General features: G+C 42.1%; 1 protein-coding gene across 4 annotated transcripts in view; it reads right to left on the bottom strand.

Moving 5' to 3' along the window:
• The window catches only part of TBL1X (transducin beta like 1 X-linked), a 287,997-nt gene that overhangs the window by 86,384 nt on the left and 179,620 nt on the right, over positions 1 to 21,993 (bottom strand). The window lies entirely within an intron of this gene.

The raw sequence follows: 21,993 nt of genomic DNA on the forward strand, positions 1-21,993 counted from the left end.
TGCTGTTCCCCCAGTGAGACTGGACCCCGGCAGGGACACCTGAAAGGAAAGGACTTTGATATCGAGGTTTGTTTGAAAGACCCTGCTGTTTTCCAGGTGTAACAAGGCGAGGGCAGTTTAATTAGGCCTGTTGGGAGAAGCTGCCTCAGGGCCACAGCCTGCCTGAATCATAGCAGAGTGCCAGAAGAGAGAGCTGAGGGGCCTTGAACCAAAGGGAAGAGGAAGCTGTGGAATCCTTTCATCAAGAGACAACTGCAGGAAGAGACCAGTGAGGAAAGAGTCTCTGCTTCAGCCCTTGACCTCGTTGGGATTTGGAGAGCTCCCTGGACTAGAGGGAACTGAGAGGGATCCAGGAACCCGAAGCCCTTCTAGAACAAGCAGTGATCTGGAAGCCCCAAGAGGGAAGAATTGGGCAAGAGTGGGAATTTTGTTTTAAGTACTCTGGACTTGGGAGGTCCAGGAGGGAACGGTGGATGGTTTGGCTGTCGGGCTGCATCGTGCCTTGAGGGGCATGCTCTGGGATGACTCTCTGCCTGCTGACTGGGCACTCTCACGTATTCACCACATGATTTTTTTAAATTTCATAGTATGGTACACATTGTTCATCATTTTATGAGATTTAATTCTATAAAGCATTTTCTGTATAACCCAAAGTTATGTAACTTGCAAAGAAAAGATCTATTGTTATTAAAAGGCACGCTTCTCAAGGTTGCTCAGCCTAGACTAATCGAACCTTGCAAGTAGTAGTTTCACACTACTAGGTCTCACCACATCAATTCTTGTAAGTATTTTTTTAACACTTTTCTGAAGCAGAAATTCTTTTAAAATGGTAACCCCAGCTCTTTCCCCTTCCTCTCTGATAATGTACCAGATACTCCACTATAATCAACAAAGTATATTTGTGCTAGGACAAGAAGAGACAGGAGGCTTGTCAGTGGTTTGTTTAAAATGAGATGCACAGTGAATAGTAATATTTTACTTTAAATTTTTGTGCTTGTCCAAAATTATTCAAACGGGAGCTGATGGAATTTCTGGAGGTGAGAGACTGCATGAGGGAGGTTCTTGTGTTTCACATGATTCTATAAACTCGAGGACACAAACACATTGACCCACAACATGACGTTTCTGTAACATCTTTCAGATGGGCATCTCATGATGCTTTGAGAGGGGACTGTTACAAGAAACAAAGAACAAGGCAAATTATATTATTATTTGGGGGGGGCTGTCAGCTTCTGTGGGACCCTGGGCAAGGTGGTGGAGCCAGCTCTATGCTCCCAGAAGGAGCAGGGCCTCAGGCGGAAGGGGCGGGGCGGGGCTGGGGGCAGCCTGGACTCCGCACTACCTGGAACATGGTGCTCCCCCTTCCCCCCAGCTCTCAGAGCCGCAAGCAGCACATCAGCCCCAGGGCAACTGTCCCCATCTCCTTCCCATCAGTGGACCTACTATTATGGGTCAGATTAAGCCTTACTGAAGCCAGTGAGCATAATAGCTGCCTTTTGTTCAGGATAAGTGTAAAAAGCAGCTGGGTTTCCTTCAGATAACTGAAACAGTAGGAGCACCACCCAAAACACAAGCATATGGCAAAACTAGAGTAGAAGCTGAACCATGTGGCCCAAGAGATTTCCCTAGTGACTGATATAGCACATGCTGGGGCTAGGACATTGACTGATGGAGCTGTGTATGATAGAAGCAGTAGAAAAGCACCACAAAAACAGACAGAGAAAGAGCAGAAACCCAAGCAGGCAGCCAGAACAAGTACTGGGAACATGGCTCTCAGAAAAAGCCTAGAGAGATTGTTGGGTACAGGGCTGGCTGAAGAGGCTTGGGACAATAAGCAAAGGAACTTTTTCCTAGTATTTACTTCCTGCTAAGGGCAGAGAAACAGGTCTTTGTACATTCTTTGTAAAGAAACAGCACAGCATCAAAGAAATACAATTCGCCATCATTATTTTCTCCTTCTAATGAATACCATCCATAGGACCCTGAATTTTGACTAAGCACTCTGGCCAAAAAGTGTAAAAACACAATACACTCATTTACAGTCTATAGGTCTCTGTTTTAAGCAATTCAGAACTTTTGGAAATATTCACTATTTGGTTGTAATTCTCCCTGTTTGTACTTGTAAAAAGCCTACTCTCCGCTCCCCTACCGTAGGAAACCAGACAAGAGACTTTTGAACTCAATCACCTTCAGCACTACTGTGGTAAATTAATCTCAGTATTAGCTAAAACTGTCTACAATTGAACTTCTAGCTGGAAAAAAGCCATGCATTCAAGAATGGTACAATCACATGCTCTCCTGCCTTAATTGGTCTGCCCATTCTCTCCAGTTCTGTGAAAACTCAGGGACATGATACTGGATACAACAGAAAGGAGGTAGGTGAAAATATCCTCAAAAGAATTTGAAATGTCACTGACGATGAAGATAATCTTACTGTAGATACACAAATACTGAGGCCTTGTACTTAACTATGGAGGGAAAAGGTGTGTTCTTACTACCTATTAGCTACACATGGTAACTACATGAGCTAGAATGTCACTTGAACATGTATTAACAGGTCAAAGTAAACCCTAGGCTCCCCTTTGTACATAAGGTACTCTGTAAATATCTCACTAAAACACACACAAACACACTCTTTGTCTTAGTGAAGCCATTGCCGAGAATAAAATTACAACCTCAAGTAGACTGTCTTGAATTTCTTGGCAGATGAGATGATTTAACCATTTCAAATGGAAGAGTCTTTTCCAGACGTCTTGGACACAATGAATTAACAGAGCAAATGCCTGTCAGTTATTTGGCTGATGCTAATAGAATAATTGTGTGAATGCCTTGCAAATGGGTTACTGAAGTTACAAATTCCTGGTTCCCGCCTGTGGAATGAAACAAGAAATATTATGGTATAGTTTGGAAAGGAGATGACTGAGGAGACACGATTTTCAGGTGTCTAAAAGGCTGTGACAAGGAGGAGGGAGAAAAATTGTTCTCCTTGGCCTCCGAGGATAGAGCAAGAAGCAATGGGCTTCAACTGCAGCAAGGGAGGTTTAAGTTGGACATTAGGAAAAACTTCCTAACTGTCAGGGTGGTTAAACATTGGGATAAGTTGTCTAGGGAAGTTGTGGAATCTCCATCCCTGGAAATATTTAAGAGCAGGTTAGACAGACATCTGTCAGGGATGTTAGATGGTACTGGGTCCTGCCATAAGGGCAGGGGACTGGACTCAATGACCTCTCAAGGTCCTTTCCAGTTCTATGATTTTATGATTTCTAGGATTCTATGTGGAGCAAGAGCAAGTCAGTCTACAAATTATGAAACCTGGGTCAGAGATGGTACCTCTAGCAATCAATACCATTATGGATATGTTTTCTAAATTCCCTACAGGCAGAAAGTCAATGACTTGAATGGGACTGTATAGCCTGATCTCACCTGGTTAAAGTGCAATAGAATATTTTCTATAGCAGTCAGAACTATCTTGCAATCGGAACACTAAAAACTTGGTTCAGATATATAGTACTGCAGCCATAAGAGACATCAACTGTTTGGGGATCTTCTGACAAGCACCTTTATTGAGACTGAATGTAATAAACAATCCTTCCAAGGCAGACAGAAAGCTTCTCATTTAATAGTAATTTTAGTAAGAGATGTGATGCAAGGGGAGTATTGTGCTACTGTTGAACAACGTAAAACTAAGAATGCTCAGAGAGAGGCCTGGCCCTTGTTATGTTACATTCTGGATTGTTGCTGTATAAACAAGTACAGGAAACCTTTACATCTTAGCTTTTCACCAGTCCAACTAATTTTTTATAGCAGTACTCTGGCACGCACATTGCAAATATGTTGGCTATCGCCTTCTGCTCCAGACAGGGGTTTTATTCCTTTGTGGTTTATAAAGAGATTTGAGATATTTCAGGAGGAAAGATATCATAATCTATACCTTGCAGAATATTTGCTGTTGCTCTTCCAGTTAATACGATAGTTTATTAACTTAAGAGGCAGCAGCAAGGATGGGGAGAAAGAGGAGTGGTGGTTCAAAGCAGCAGTGCCATGTGGAGCCCAGGGCCAGACCCTGTGCTCCATGTTGGCACCCCGCTGACCCTGGGAAGTTACGCTACTTCCGTTACACAAGTTACCTACTTGAAGTCAAGGTAACTTAGATTGATTTAGAGCAGTATCTATGCTAGGGATGCTAAATTGTATTTAATCCACTAATCGACTAGTTGATAAGCAAGGGAAACTGCGGTGCTGCAGCGGGGTTAGGTCCCAGCCCCAGGAGATAACCCCACCGCGGCTCTGCCTTTGAAATGTATTAAGAGACAGCCAGTGGGGTTATTAATACATTTAAAAGGCTGGGAACCAGGCGCAAGCTGGGAATCAGCTGTCCCAGGTTGCGCCTGCTCCTGAACTGTGTGGCTCTGGGACTGGGCATGAGCCGGGAATCACCTGATTCCCAGCTCATGCCCAGTCCCCTGCTACACCTCTGCCTTCCCTTCCTCTGCAGAAACAGTGCTGGAAGGAACCAGCTTTTAAGTCGGCTCCCCCAGCACTGGCTCCTGCTCCCCCTCCCTTGCTGCCAGGGGCAGCGGGGAAAGCAACTAGTCGAGTCATGCTTGTCGGATAGTCAACTAGTTGCTTACATCCCTCGTTGATGCCAAGTTGTGTCGATAGGAGACTTTCTCCCACTGACTTTCCTCTGCTTCTCAGGGAGATGGAGTACAAAGGACAGGAGAGCACCCTGCCGTCAACTTTTCTTGTCTTCACCAGGCCTGCTAAATTTACACTGCTGCATTGATCACAGCAGTGCCAACCTAGCAGCAAGTATAAACAAGCCCTCGGCTATACCCATGGCTGCACTGGCAAGAGTATAAACAAAAGACAGAAGGCCACTAGAGGACTCACAAACTACAGGGATAAAGCCCAGGCTCACTCATTAAATATTCCACTCCTGTAATATAAAAGGATATTTTAAAATGTTATAAACGTCTTACCATTAAATTCACAATATACTACGAATGAAGTCTGAGAGATGGATTAGGACTTCCATCTGGATAATAACTCATAGGAATCACAACAGCATCTGAAATAGTGTCTGTGCTTTCTTGTATAGCAGTCTCAGGAAAAATTTCCTGCTCTGTTGTGTTAGGGACCACACGTAGTGTGCAATCTACTGTCTGCAGTCTACTGTAGGCTTGGTATTTTCAGTGTGTCATCAGCATAGGAAGCACATCTTGCCAAACGTGTGGTTAAAATCTGGTTTAAGTCTCATGCTCTTGGCATGTTCCATGCCACTTTTATCTGATAAGTTGCAACAACAGTCTGTAACGGGGTGGCAATAAAATGGCGGCGGTTTGCCAGCATTAGCCCTTGGCAGACTGCCGCCACTATATTTACTTGTGACTCTATAGGTACAGGTGATTGCAGCTTCCATTGGCTACAGTTTGCCACTGGACAATGGGAGCTGCAGGAAGTGGCACGGATTCTGATACTGCTTCCTGTAGCTCCCATTGGCCAGGAACAGCGATCTATAGCAAACAGAAGCTGCAATTGCCTGTACATGCAGCCGTGTAGATAAATATAGTGGTGGTGGCCCACCCTGGCAGACTGGATCCAGCCTATGGGCCAGTAATTGCCCACCTCTGATCTGTGACAAGCAATCCAGATTTCCATGAATTATTTAAGTCATTTCTTATTAATTCTTTCTCTTATATGAAAACTGTACAGCCAGGTGTGTTTATTTGTGGCCATTTGATCACATGATTTATTGAATTGCCCTTTGTAGACTAGAGTTTCAATCCCAAAAATAACATTTCAGGCTTCTAATTTATACTAGCACATAATGTATATGTTTACACTAATAAAAATGGTAACACCTAACAGCAATTACTAATTACCAATAGTAATCTTGTGTTGGAAGCTACCTCTATCACGACTCAATCTTGAGTTTGCATGTCTAGATAAACCTGTCCATTAATCCATTTGTGGCATGATGGTAAGAACTGATGTGACACTTGGATCCCACTTCTGACAAGGAGTTGGAACTCTGGAGATGTGAATGGCATTTCATTGTTCCTATCTGTTTAGGAACTTGCATCCTTTAAAACAGTATTCTAAATACTGGCACCATGTGCTGAACTAGTGGAATTCATACAGAATATTTCAGGCTACAGGCATCAACTGTGATCAAAAACCTACGTCCTATAAATGATCTATATGGATTAAAGGCCATGAATAATTGGCCACTTCTAAGGATGCAAGAGAGAATGTTTTGGCATGTATTTGTTAACAACCTTGATGATATTTTCCCATTCCCTCTCTTTGAGAGTTTCAGTGCCTACCACGGACAGGACTTTCATTGTTTTATAATGTTCAGATGGCCTTCATGTGCCTGATGTGAGTATCACGGCAATAACTGCTCTGGGCACATTAGGCAACCTTGGCATTTTCTAAACTGTTCTTTTTGAGAAAAGAGAGCTGGAAACAGTTATGCATGCATTAGTCCGTCCATTCACTGTAACATCATATACTTTAGTCAGAATAGGATCGTTTTTTACTTTCAAGTTGTATCCTGTTATTTGTAACTGCCAAGATTTCAGCTTATGTCCCATATATCACACCGACTGACTGTTTCCAATTCAATATCTTTAACCATCACTTCCATTGGTGAGAGTGACAGTCATCTGGATTCACATTCTGGTTAAAATTTGGATAAATTCCATTTCTCAACAGTTCAAGAATATTGCCTCTCTCTAATTGTGCTGCAGATATTATAGATACTCGGTGTTACTTGGTCACAGGATCTAGTTATGAAGAGAACCGTAAGAATCCCCAAAGGTACTTGGGAAGGCTGTCTGAGGATGGTCTCAGAGCAATCAAGGACAAATGTAAATTTTTTGGAATAAAAATTCATGGCCATGCCATTAATAAAGATGGTTTACAAAAATCACAAGACAAAGCTGAAGCTACTTTTAAGCACTCCAACCACAAAATGTGCCACAATTACATTTCTTTCTGGAGACAGTCAATTATTAGCACAGATTCTTACCTAACATACAAACACTTACATTCTCTAAAACAGGGCTACTCAACTTTGGAAGCTGCGAGTGCCACAAAGGTACTCACAGCACATGCTGAGGGTTGCAACTTAGGTGTGGTAGCATGTACATGCAAATATATATGCAAATATATGCAATTACCTTCTTTCACACTGATGAGCATGAATACAAAGATTAAGGCAAGACTACACAACGCGCAGGCCCCATTTAATTCAGTTCTGCTGATATTAATAAAATGCAATATTTACCGATTTCCACCCATATGACAGCACTTTTAATGAGCAATGACAGTCCAGGAATTTAACTACTAAAACGCATATGAACAGAAGACCATTATATTGACTACTTTTTTGTTTAGGCTCCCACCTACGGGCCGCGTACTGAGCCCTGCATAATCCAAACCGCACCGTGGGCCGCAAACAAATGGGCCGCGTTTTGAGTAGCCCTGCTCTAAACAAACACAATAAACTGAAATGGTGCTCATCCACACAAGACTTAAGACCAAAAAGTTCTTAGCATCTGAACAGGTCCTTCCACACTACAGAGACTCGTAAAGAGCAGTAAAGAATAAGTGAGGACTCAGGTTTGGACACCAGAGAGGAGGTGTGGTATTTACCCCTCAAAATGATTTGTTACAAGGAGGGGTTGAAAAGTCTCCCTTGTGCTACAAAAGCTCATTTCAGTTTATTACTGCCAATCCATAGGTAGGCCACAACTGAAACCAAACTACACATCAATGAATGATACTGACAAATGATAGAAGAAACTTTACAGAATTGGAGTCACAGCAAAAACAATGTATTATAACAGCTTCTGTGCAAAGAGCTATTCCAGATGCTTGTTATAACTATTATTGTATCTCAGTCCAATTCTAGGATCTACAAGACACCGAAAATAGGTAAAAAGAAGGCACGCTAGGTGGCATGTTTGTATCAAATAGGTTTATATTTAGGGGCTGGGAAGTGTTTTCTGGGGATGGCAAATTTGATTTGAGACACAGCACAGGTAAACACAGATGACAAACAAAACAAAGGATGCAATGTGCCTTCTGTCTTTTATAGAACAATTTTCTACAATTTTAACATTGTGTTATTTACAGTGCGCACCACTGGGAACACACTGTATCCTCTCTCCATTCTGAATATAAATATAGCAAGAGGGCTTTATTTTTTTCCAAATTATATTTTAAAGTGGCAGTCTGTACATATTTCAAAGGGTTATTTAGAAGGTGCCTTCATGGGCTCAAAACTCACTACATTTTCAAAAGCAAGTTTCGTACCAATACAGACACATGACAATATCTGGCCCCCAATCAATAAACCTTAAAATAAACCAAATATATTTGAAAATCACCAGAGCATATAGCAGTAAATACTTCATCAAAGAACTTCCGTTACAGAGCTCACAAGATTTGACTTGTTTGTTTTTAGTTTATAGTGCATTGCAATAATTTAAAATGAGTCATGTAAGTCTACCAACAACAGCCCATCATAAACTTTTGGGGGCAGAGGCCATCTTTCTGTTCTGTATTTCTATAGTGCATAGGACAATGGGGTCCTGTTCCATGACTAAGGCTGGTAGGTGCTCCCATAATACACCATAAAAGAATAATAATATTTGACATAAATCACAGGAGAAGAAATTACGAGATTTGTATCCTCATTGTGGCTCAGCCACAGAGCTATTCTGTGATTTTTGAGCAAGTCACTTGTGGCCTGTAATCTGGAGTTATGTCAGTTCCAGTCAATGGGAGTTGACACAGCATCTCACAGGACTGAGCAAAGTAGCTCTCTGTGTGTCAGAGTTCACTGACAATAACAAATAAATCACCAGTGATGCGAGGCTAAATTCATTCATGTTTACAGAAGTGTTTTAAGATCAACTGATGAGAGTTATGACAGAAGTGCACAATATTATTATTATATTGACTAAGGTGTGTATATATTGGAAAAATAAAAAAACTGCAAGCCCTTAATTAAGAGTTAAATTGTCCACACGTGTTTTCTTATTTTACAGTAATAGCCTTAAAGAACCAGTTATTTGTCTATTAGATCAGTCTGCTCAAACTAAATTAATTCTATTCCTATTAACTAATTGGTGGCCATTCAAAGCACCACATTTCCAAGAAGACTGTATACACTTATTTGGTTAAATATACGTATATTAACAATGGTAAAACCAGGAGGAAATATTAGTTTATTATCATTCACTGTAATAGATCAGATTGGAAAATATGCTTAATAGCTAAAACAATATGGCCCTCTTCTGTAATTCAAGCATGTCTCAGTGGGCCAGTCTTACATGTTCAGGGTCATCTGTCTGCTTAACAGGTTAAAATCAGTTAACCTTTTGTGTGGTGTGCTGAATTTTACTCAAAGATATTTATACTTCCCACCAGGTGGGCAATGGTCAGTTAGAAAACATTTTGTATTACAAATTCCCCATGAGCATCTCTTCATTATAATACCAACCCAGAAAATCTTTGTATATCACCCACACCATTTGGATAAAAGGGAAACATACAAATGACATTAGAAAGGTCCATGTGCAAAAAAGGTCAATTTCATTTTTCATGATTGTCTTTAAAGGAATAAAACCACTGTGATTAGAGTTTCACCGCAATTCCACCATCTTTCTCTCTACCTGCTTTAATATAATCATCGGACAATCCTTAGCAATTGAAGTGTGGCCCATACTGAATCCAAGAGCTGCCAATGACCAAATAGTAGGTTGTTAGTATTTATTTCAATTTATAAAAAACAAACATTAAAAAAAGCATGTGTACAACACTCTGGGTACTCTGCCATTCCTTAAAAACCCAAATCATGAGTAATACACAGCTGCATGCCTTTCCAAACAAGCTTTCAAATAAGAAGAACTCCTACACTACAGTGTCTCAAAGTATGCACTTTCTACTATAAATGCTAATCCTTACATGACAGAGACAATAGATGGGCCATGTTAATATCATTTTAAACCATAATAGGCTAGGGAAAACAATCTAGTTTATTTTTACAGTGAAAATAGACTGAAATGTTGTAAAATTGTTCCAAGTAATTCAAGTGTACTACGGTTTATAATTTGGAATAATGAGAGAGGGAGGTCTAGAAATCTGAGCTAGGTCACAAGTTCCTGAATGCTAATTTTGACTCTAACATTGACATGCCCCGTGGCCTTGGGCAAGTCATTTAACCTTTCAGTGGCCATTTTCCCCATCTGTAAAGTGGATAATAATAATATACAAGATTACCAACCTGACTAGAATGTTGCAAAGATTAGTTGGCTAACATTTATAAACAATATTGAAGTTTTGAAAAAGTGCTAAATAAATACAATGATTTTAGAGGATATATGCCTCCAACTATTTTTAATTAAAATTTCCATGAAAGAAATGTACTTTAAAGAGGCATTGACTTTGAATTCAAGGATAACTAAATTTTGCTGCATCCTTGACTTTCCAGATTGCTGCCAAAATAAATTATTAATTGGCACAAACCTATAGATGGAGGGCAAATGTAATGTGAGTTTGCAGTTACACAAATAAAACTCTTTATAGCAGCTCCTCTTTCCTTCCTAGCCTTTTAGCTACCAGAAATAAAAAGTAAAATACAGGAATATGAATAAAATTTTATTTATCAACTACAGAAATTTGCATCTGCACCCTCCCCACACACCTCCATTTTTTATCGCCGTCATTAATACTATGGGGTTTTTGGGAGGGGACTTGCTGGAACACTAAATTTAATCTTCCACTCAAAAAGTAAAGACCCTCCCTCCATCCCTGTTGAATTCATGACACCGTTCCAAAAAAAGCTTTCAAGTAAGCCAGATGCAGACCAGACACAGTTTGGCACAGTTAGCCCCTTGCAGGCTGCTGGTGCTTTATCTTGCAGCTCCCATTGTCTGCATATCATTATTCCCAGCCAATGGGAGCTGTGGGAAGTGGGGCGGACTGGGACATTGCTTTCTGCAGCTCCCATTGGCTACCAATGGTAATCCATGGCTGACGGGAGCTGCAAGCAGCCATGTCTACAGATGTACAAGCAAATAAAGAGCTGGTGGTTCTGCCAGGAATTAATCCTGGCAAACTGTGCCCAGCCCATTGGCTGCTTATTGCCCACCCCTGGCATATACCCAGTTAGAAAACAGTATTTCTATTCTTCCCGGAAGGTTGCGACTATATATTTCAAATCCAGAAATCTAACACACAACAAATATTGGATGGGAAACAGGGAGTGAGAGAACTGCTAGCTAGTGACACAGCTCAACCCACCTTGCTCCAGACTGGCTCTTTGGCAAGCTCATTGCTGAAGACTCCAACCCTGCAAGTGGGACCAGCCTAAAATGATAATGTGTCATTTTAACACGCCGATCTTGAAGAGGCTACAATCTACACCCCTGATCCTGGAATGAGTATCAGCTGGGCAAGTTGCTGTGCTCATGTGGAGGCATCCCTGTAAAAGGATTCCACTACAGGACCAGGGCCAAAGTTCAGAGCTGACACAATAAACAGAGGGTTATAGATGGACAGAAAAAGTGTAACTGGGGCTACGTCTAGACTGCAGGCTTCTTTTGGAAGAAGCTTTTCCAGATGAGATCTTCTGAAAAAACTTCTTTCAAAAGAGAGCGTCCACACAGCAAAAGCATAATGAAAAAAGTGATCTGCTTTTTCGAAAGATAGCGTCCACATTGATTGGATGCTACTTCGCATTTCAGTTATGATTGCTGTGGGTGGAATGGCCACCAAGGCACCTGTGCTTTTTCCCCTGAAGCCTCTTCTTTTGAAAAAAAACCCTCTTCCTCGCACGCCTTTTCCCGAAAGAGCTCTTTCGGAAAAAGGCTTCTTCCTCGTAGAAAGAGGTTTACCATTGTCGGGAAAAAACCCTGCATTCTTTCGACTTTCTGTGGAAAGAATGCAATTGCAGTGTGGATGTAAGTATAGTTTTTCTGGAAAAACTGCAGTGTAGACATACCTTGGGAGATAATATGGCTCCTCAGTCAGGCAAGTATTATGTGCTTCACCAAGCTTCAGTTGTCGAATGACATTTACAGAATCAGTAGCAATCAATTACTGACTTCTCCTACAACTGTAACTTTTTGTCCTAACAAGGTTACAGGATTGCACAAAGAAATCAGAAGCTCACATTGTGTCTATCTTTGGATGAATCACATCACCTTTTACGGCTGTCTTACACAGAGGGCTTGTACTATAGAAATGAATGCAAAAACAATTTTGTAAGATAAGGAGTATGAACAAAACTAAGACTCAGCAGTGCCAGACCACGCACAGGTGTTGTACAATGGGATGAGTGGCAATGGGGAGTATACATTCTCATCAGCAAGCACAGCCACTTCCCCTTTTAGTACCCTGCTGGAAGAGTGGATGGTTGAGGTAGGGAGAGCACAGGATACTGGGTGCAGAGCATGCACTCCTGAAGGAGAATTCTGGGGCAGATAACTGGAATTTCTCCAAGGTTCTCACTGTAGCTCAGCTTTTTTGCACCTCTTTCAGCAGAGACTCAAAAAGCGGCATTTGCAGAGTTCTGTTATGATTGTTTTTCATGATCACTGTATCAAATGTGCTATTTTCTTTCCTAACTGCCAGCAAAGAAACTAGGAACTGAGAATCAGTTTGGGTCCTTTCATTTTTGTGTATCATCATCAGTGATAAAGATTCTCTAGGGCCAAATTAGGCTCTCAGCAGCAACAGCTCAACAGTATTGTCATTGGTGAATCTGCATAGGTGTAGCTGTCTGGACTTTAGCAAACAACCCTACTGATGAACAAGAAGAATTATGATCCAGCTCACCGTCTCTTGGCTGTGTTGGCTCTACATGGCTTATAGTCATAAAAAGTCACTGATGTTGTCCATGCTGATTTTGAATAGATAAAAGGTGCATGTCTGATGAGAGAGAGAGTATGGCATTGGTAGTCACTTTTCGAAGGACAGAGCACATTAGCAACCGTAATGTCACACTTATTTCTACCATAATGAAGCACCCTTTATATAGGACATGGAATAATAGTTTATTTAAATGATTAAAATCACAGTAATAACATTTAAAAATAAAATCTTTAAGTAAGTAAAGCACACAACTCCTTTTTAAAAAAAAATTACTAACATCTTTAAACAAGTTTAAAATAATTCAAAATTATTTCATCCACTTTTTATGGAAGCCACACAATTTCAAATCTAGTTTAACTAAATAGGAGAAAGGTACACCTTAACGTCACTTTCCCATGCCCTAGGGTTCCACAAAATCCAGTCACATCTGCAGCATCTACCACGATCAACCACATCTTGTTCAGTCTTTAAGCTTCTCTAAAGTTTGCCCCCTTTATGGCCCAACTAATATAATGGATTGCCAATTGAAAGAGCAGGCAATGAGAACTCCAACAAACAATCTGGAATTAAGTCCCGAGTTTCCCTTCAACATTCTAAGGACACGTCTACACAGCATGCTTACTTTGGAATAAGCTATTTAGGAAGAAATACTACAAAATAGCTTATTTTGAAATAGTGCATCTACACAGCAAATGCCCATAGAAATAGCGCTGAGCTATTCTGAAATAGAGCGTCAACACTCATTGGACACTGAAGCACATTTAAGGCCACCTGGAACCACTTCAGTCAGGGCATCGGGACAGCAGTCACTTCCTAGAACTGTTGACTGAAGCTAGCTGAGGCTTGTGCTTAAAGAGACTACCCTGTACAGAGGTGTGTCAGACTCTTCACCTTTGCCTACCTCCTTGAGGGGTAGCAAAGCCTTTTCTTTGCCTGCTGTGGTTTCCCTTGTGGACACCTCAGCATTCCTGTCATGGAGCTGGACCTCCCTCTGAGCAGTTGATGGCTCTTATCTGTCTTAGTGCCCCTCCTGCTGGAGTTTCTGCAGGCTGCCTTCCTGGCCCTGCAGGAACAGGACCCCCCAGCTCCTTGTGGGGCACCTCCTCACTTTTTTCTGGGCAGAGCTGTGTGAGTGACTCGCCCCTGCCCTCTGGCAATGAGACACTCACATGAGACCCACCATCACCCTCCAGATGTGGATTGCTATTCTCATCTGGAAGCTCACCATGCTGGACAGCTACTGCTCCGTCGAAAACCAGTTTGGCCTGGGGAGGTTGACCTTCGGGGCCCTTGTCATGCAGGAATGGTGCTCTTGTGCTTTTCTCCCAGGAGGCTGGTGAACTGAATGGATAGAGTAGGGTTTCCCAGGAAAGGGGTGTGTGTGTGTGTAATGCTCCCCTCTGGAAGGTTTTTCATTCCCGCCTTCGCAAAGCCCTGAGAGTGAATGGGGCAAGTTGGAGTTGCTCCTGCTGTGTGTAGAGGGGGGGAGAGGAGGAGGATGTTGGGCTCAGGGGCCTCCTGAGGACCCTGGCAACCCTGTGATTCTTTGTTTGTTTGTCTCCTTCTACAAGTGGTATGAGCCATCAACACCGTCCTGCTGCACAGAGGCATCAACCTGGGTGATGAGAACCCCATCATCGCTGGCTTTGCCGCCATGGGCTTCCCCAACTGCCTAGAGGGCGATTGATGGCACCCATCCAAGCCCTCGATCACCAGGCATCTGAGAACATCAACTGGATGGTCCTGCAGGCCCTCATTGACCACCGCAGCCAGTTCACAGACATCTACATTGCGTGGTCAAGGAAAGCGCGGTTCCACATGTCTTTCGAAACTCCAGCCTCTTCCAGAAGCTGCCCACTGGCACTTTTCCCCCAACCGCACCATCAAGGTCAGGGATGTGGACATGCCAATCTGTATTGTAGGGGACGCAGCCTACTCTCTGCTCCCCTGGACCAAACCATGGGATGCTTCAGTGCCATACTCAGAAGGGCCCGTATGGTTGGGTGTCTCAAGGGGAGGTTCCAGTGCCTCCTCACTTGGCTGGACCTCGGTGAGCAGAATGTCCCCCAGGTGGTGGCAGCATGTTGTGTCTGTCACAATATTGTGAGTATTTAGAAAGGCAAGGAGGAGACATTCCTGCCAGGGTGGGGGGAGGGGAGTAGAGGCCGATCAGATTGGCAGGGAATTTAAACAGCCATGCACAGCTGCTATCCATCAAGCCCATCAGGGGGCTTTGTGTACGTGTGAGGCCCTGAGGGAGAGTTTCATACAAGGACCTCAGTGACACTCTCTCCTGGGCCTCCCCACAAGGGGTCTGCCCATTACCTCTCTGTGCCTTTCCTCCCACACCCCTTCTTACCTTCCTCCCCTCCCCTGCACAGACAATAAAGTACACTTTTGGCTTGGGAACAAGAAATTCTGTTGGTTTTTTATTGGGTTGAATGTAACTGGGGAGGGACTAGGGGAAGGAGGGGAGGAGGAGACTCAGGGCTGGGAGTGGCACCTGTGTCAGGTGGTTGCACCACCTCTTGTGCAGGGCCCTCAGCAAGATCAAAGGCAACTATACAGCACAAACAGAACTTGAACGCTTGTAAACGGTTAATTGTAGCTATTCAGCAAATTATGTCTAAATATTATGTTTATTATACCTTGTACAAAAATGGTAGGGTTCTTTATCAAAGCCATCCATTGAACAGTCTGTTTTCATCACTAACGCTCCCCTTTCATATATGACTACGTTGGCTGGAGTCAGGTTTACCGAGTATACACAGCAGCAGTGTTTCCTGCGTGCTTGTGCAGCTGCTCAGGAGATATTCCAATGTTGCTCAGCTGATTAACAGAGCAGCCACAGCTAGGTTATGTGTTTATATTGGTGGTGCACATCCGCACATGCCTTGGTGCTCATAAAAAGGCATTTCACACATGGATGGAAAGGACTAGAAGGAACATGGAACAGCGAGAGTGGTCAAACTTTTGGGGGTTCAGAGATTGTACAAGGGACAGGGTTGGGGACTCTTATCCAGCCCTCGGTTCCTCACCCTCTGACCACCCCCCAGGACTCCCCTGCCACCTTACTGTGTTGCTCAGCACCTGAGCACTGTGTTAGGTGATGCAGCAAGCTGAAGCTGTGGAGATGGGGTCAGGGGTTATAAGGGAAAAGGATGGGGTCTAGCCTTCCCAGCGGGAGTCGGACAGAAGATCCAACATGCTGGATGTGTGCCTGGGCCATAGTTTGGGGTTCCCTGATATGTAGAAATTGTTAGAAAAAATTATAATCAGGAATAATAAGTTAGAAAGTTTGCGTGATGGACTGAATAGAGACATTGGGAAGTTGTGTTGGATTAGATGTGTATTCTATCAATTGGTGTTACTGTTAAATTGGAATTATTAAAAAGAAAATGTCACTGTAGTTTTAAAGTAATGACTAAAGGATTAGTAATCTATTCTCTACCACCCAAAGAAAACAAAAGACAGTCATCAAAATGCAACTCGCACAGATTTGTAAATTTCACGGTGAAATTTACATGGTAGTCTGGTGTTAATAGGATACTCAAAAAGTTAACTAAGAAATATCCTATAGGGTTCATTAACAAAAGTATTCAGAATTCGGTTTTGCCTTTTTTCAATTATTATTTTAGGTTCTATTTGGTTAGGTTTAGACTATACAATACAAAACAGAATGAAAACACCGATAGCTACATGAATTATTGGTGGCATTAGTTCAGCTCTAGTGAAGAGCAGTTTCATTTATCAAAGAGAACTTAAAGCCAATGGATACAGATCAAATGGTATAGGTGATCTTATTAGCTTTATAATAACTGACATGTAAAGCCCTAATGCAGAACTGAGTGGAACACTTCTGACTGTTTTAAGTGGCTCGGCATTTTCCTTTCACTGTAAGGAAAATCATATAAAAGAGATCTTTGATTCTTGCCAAGATATAGCTAAATCCCCCCCAACCTTTAGAAACATATTTCAAACTTTTGATACCTTATCAAGAGAAACAAAAAAGAACTATCTGAGTTTTTATGACATACAACATCAAGAAGCCATGTCCTGCATGATTACTTTCTCCCTAAATCGATTTAAAAGTATAATTGAAATGATCTGAGATTGAGGCTCAATCTCAATGCTGTTAATAATCAGTAACAGCAATTGGGACAAACCACAACAGAAATCCTACACTTAAACACTGGTAGCAAATACAACATCAACACTGGAACCCAAACAGTGCTAACTGCATAGCAGCGTTAGGAATTCTTCTCTTCATCATCATAAAGGAAAGAACACTCAACTTTTTGTGCTGTCTCAATCAAAGCAGCATACAGTTCCTCCACTGCAAAGCCCTAGAGGCGCAAAATGTAAACAAACTAAAACTTCCTTGACTTCAGCATAACACTAGTGCCAGAGGTCAGCCTCACTTGCCACAGTATACTGAAGTAACCATTCTCACTAAAAACCAAAGAATGCTCAAGGTACTAGCACTGTCTATACTAAATAACATGTGACACACCAATTTATGAGTCACTGGCAAAGAACAAATCTAAAAATGAAGCTGGTCTTCTACATATTCCTCAGCAAAGCTACCACAACTAGGGATGTAAGCAACTAGTTGACTATCCGATAAGAATAAGCTTATCAGATTGTTGAGTAGTGACTCGACTAGTTGCTTCCTTCCCCCTCCCCCGCTGCCTCTATCAGAGACAGTGGGGGGGGGACGCAGGAACCGGTGTTGGGGGGAGCTGGCTTAAAAGCCGGTTCCCCTCAGCCCTGTCTCTGCGGGGGGCAGGGGAGGCAGAGGCTCAGCAGGGAAATGGTGCGAGAGGGGACTGAAACAGTCTCTGCTCACGCTGGGTTCCGAATGCGACGCTTCAGCCTTTGAAATGTAGCCTGATTGGGTTCTTGCTATATTTCAAAAGCAGAAGTGCAGCAGGGAGCATGGGGCAAGTGAGGACTCTTGGGGTACATCTACACAGCAGGGCTAAACTCGAAAGGAGCTACGCTAATTGCATAGCTTAAGTCGAAATAGCCTACTTCGAATTTGGGCACGATATCACAGCTCTTACTTTAAAACAGAGCACTCTTCCTCCGACTTCCCTTACTCCTTGTACAATGAGGCTTACAGGAGTCGGAGTAAGCAGTCCTCCGGCAGGACGTTATTTCGACATTAACGCACTATTTTATTCCGAAATAACGCTTCTGCGTAGACATAGCCAAGCAGTCACCACTCGCCTCGTGTTCTGACTGTGGCACTTCAAAGGCTGAATTGCCGCAGTCGGAACACACTTGCCCTTTTGCCTTTTAAATCTAATAAGAGCCTGCAGGTGGCTCTTACTACATTTAAAAGGCTGAGGTGCAGCTGGAATAGGAAGTGCCTCACTTCCCCCTTATCGACTAATGCAGTAGTCGATGGAAATTCTATCGGCTAGTCGATTAGCTAATTAATCGAAATTTAACGTCCCTAATCACACCACTACTTCCTCACAGTGTACCGTGAAACCCAAGGCAGACTCTTACTAAATATGGTATTAGTTTATGGTCCATAACCTGGAATTGGAAATTGAGAGACTCATAGAATAATGCAACCACGGAAGAATGACTTTAAGACTTATGCAGCAAACCACAGACTGAAGCAGACTTTTTCTGTCCCCATATCCAAAGTATGAGAGAATACAAAGTGATACAATATATCCGCAAATTACCCAAGGAACAGAGATTTAATACTGAAAAGTGACAAAGAAAAATGCATCATTTTTGGAGGAGACTAAGAAGTTGGCAGAGATACCATCACACTTCTCACAAAATCAGGAAAGGCAACAACTAAAGACAGGGAATAAAACACTGAGAACCCTGGGGGTATCACTTACTCTTCCTCTGATAAATACCCACAGTCTCTCGCCTTTTGATAGTTTGGCAGCACTTGCCTTTAGAATACAAATGTTTTCAAAAACTGATTTGAATTGAATTTTCCTTCCCCTATCTCTGCCTCCTACTCTTTTAACTGCAGCTCAATCAGACTTCCTCCACTCAACATTACTGACCTAATTGCTGCTACTGATCCTCTTCCTCCATCCCTCAGGGACCAATTGGTACATCTGCTCTGACTGCCCTTGCTTTTGCTACTTTGACCTTGAGCCAACCTTAGCTTTATTATATTTAAAAACATATTTTTATTCATCTCCATTATTCATTTGAATGATATGATATGATTGATATAAAACAAACCCCATGCACAAGGACTCTACTTAATCCTGGAGATCTGTTTGGGGAGATTCCTTTGTAAATTTGGGGCTTATTATAGTATATCAATAAACAGTTTTTAAATTGTGCTTTATGCACTTAAGCCTACAACAGATCTTTCAGAAATAATTGGGCCTATCACCAAGCAGGTAATTAGCAAAAACATATTGATATCCACAGTAAAAAAAAAAATCAATTAAAAGTAACTATGTTTAGTTAGTTTGAAATGTTGATTTTTTTTCTACTTCACCTCCATATGTTGGCTAATTAGCTCCAAATTCTAGGTTTTAAATAAAAACTACCTCTAGTTTTCTGACCTTTAAATAAAGAGAATGGTGGTGGAGGAATGGAGAAAAATGGAAGAATAGTAAAATTATGGTGTATGCTTTTTAACCGAGAAATGTCCAAAGCAATGTTTTATGAAAACTAGCCTGAGAAAGGGCTTCACAGAATAGGAACTTGGATACCAAGTTTAACCTAAAGCTTTTATCATGGCTGAATTTTAATCTTGGTAAAGAAAGGACTTAAAAAGGGATGCAACTTTCAATGCAGAAGTGTAAACAAAATCCACTGCACTAAATTAAATTAAATTACCTGAATTAAAACTATCTGATTTTGTTTTCCCTGTTCTTCAGTGAACCTCTTAAAATTAGAAGTAATTTACATTTGAGGTTCACAAATTTGTAGAAGGAAATAATTAAGTTTTAAATAGCTAGAAACCTTTGATTTTTCTGTTCATGGAATAGAATGGTGCAAGTGAAATAGCTATAGGTTCTGGTTTTTTCCTTCTCTTTCCCTCCCCATATCCTCTTTTTCTGCTATTTATTTGTACCTCCACTCATCTGAAGAAGTGGGTTGTGCCCACAAAAGCTTATGCCACCATCTACATTTTTGTTAGTTTTTGAGGAACTGCAGAACTATTTGTTTTTTTAAAGTTTGCTCTGTTCTGTGTTATCCAAAATTGCAGTGTTGATTCAGAATAAAGGGACCAACTCTTTTTCTAAGCCAATTAAAAGATTAATGTTTCATGATGCTTAGTCTGAAATTGGACATTTCCTGTATATTATAATGTCAAAGCAAATTCATGTTAGTTCTCCCCTGGAACCAGTCTCATATCCTGAAGGCACACGAGACAAACAAGGGTTCTTCCCATTTCATTAATTTTCATTTTTCTATACATAAGGATCTGTTAAAAACATTTACCATTTCATAAGATTAGTGGAATTATAGATTTCAAGACCAAATCAAGTCTGGCCTCCATGGACTATAGGACTCTTTAATTAATCACTGCTTCAAGTCCAATTGATGAGATTGAACTAGAGAATTTTATAGAAAATCATACAATCTTGATTTTAAGATATCCAGCAATAGAAAAACCTACAAACCTTAGTTAATTGTCCCAGTGGTTAATTATTCTCACTGTTAAAAATGTGCACCTTACTTTCAGATTATATTTATCTAACTTTACCTTCTAGACATTGGATCTTGTTACACCTTTTGTCAGCTAGATTGAAGAGCCACCTTTACAAATTTCAGTTCCTCACATATGTATCTATAGACCAGGGGTGAGCAATAATTTAGGAAGGGCGACCACTTCACAAATTTCAGAAATGGCTGTGGGCCAACCAGGAAGAGGCGTGGCCTCAGGCGGAAAGGGCGGGGCCTGGGTGGAAGGGCCAAGGAGGAGAACTACCCTGTCGGGAGCTTTACCCTGGGGTTCCTGCGCCCTGACTTCTGGCCAAAGGAAGGGACCTGGAGCAGATGGGAGGGTGTAGCGGGCTAGCCTCCTACCAGAGTTGTCTAGGATGGAGGCTTAGAATTCACATAATATGGTTGGCAGCTCCTGGCCCCACTGCTAACCTCTTGCCTGGCAGCCACCCAGCAGGCACAAGCCCTTTGAATAGAAGCAGTTGCAAGGGCTCTCGCCTCCCGGGCAGCTCCCAGGCAATGGGCCTGGGGGACCGAGAGCTGCAAGCCCTTTCAATTGCTTCTGTTTAAAGGGCTTGCACCTGCTGGTTGGCTGCCAGGCAACACAGCTGCTCAGCAAATGTGAGCCCTTTAAATAGAAGCAATTGAAAGGGCTCACACATCTCCGACTCCCAGGCAACGCGCTAGGGCAGGGGTCAGCAACCTTTCAGAGGTGGTGTGTCGAGATTTGATTTATTCACCTCTGTGTATGGGTCTGAGTGCCTGTGATACTTTTTAAAGTCAATAATACTCCTACTTACAGCAGCTTCATTAATAAATAAATTAAGATGCAGACCTTACCTTTTAGTGCAGGGGTCAGCAACCTTACAGAAGTGGCAAACCGAGATTTAACTTATTCATGGATTTGTGTGCCGGGGGAAGGAGGGAGAGGGGGCAAGGGCAGGCTGGGTACAGTGACCTTATTTTCAGAACCAGCTGCAGCTAGTAAGAAAGGTTTAATTTAAATTATGAAACAGATTAAGTGTTTTAATTTTCTCATGTCAGTTTATCAAACTCCATTTTAAATAAAGTAAAATATTAATTTACGTCCAACACAAAAGGTTCCCGGGTTTTCTTTATTTATGGCAGGGATGGGGAACCCTTTTTGGGTCAAAGGTGATCAACCACAGAAAAATCAATCGGGGACCACACAAATGAGAAGCAAAAAAACTCCTCCAAAACACCCCAATGCTCAATGACATGGCCCCACCTGAGACATCTCACTACTCTGGTGCCCCAATTGAGGGTTGGCTCCAAAGGACAGAGGTCCCGTTGCCACAGCCACACAGTCCAGAGCTGTCCCTGGAGGCTGAGGTGCCATTGCCATGTAGTCAGGTCCGGAGACCGGAGGCACCACTGCCATGGCCTTGTGGCCCAGGGCCGGCCCCAGAGGCT

Source organism: Pelodiscus sinensis, chromosome 1 (assembly GCF_052426305.1).
Source record: "Pelodiscus sinensis isolate ZL-2025 chromosome 1, ASM5242630v1, whole genome shotgun sequence".
Classification (NCBI taxonomy): Eukaryota; Metazoa; Chordata; order Testudines; family Trionychidae; genus Pelodiscus; species Pelodiscus sinensis.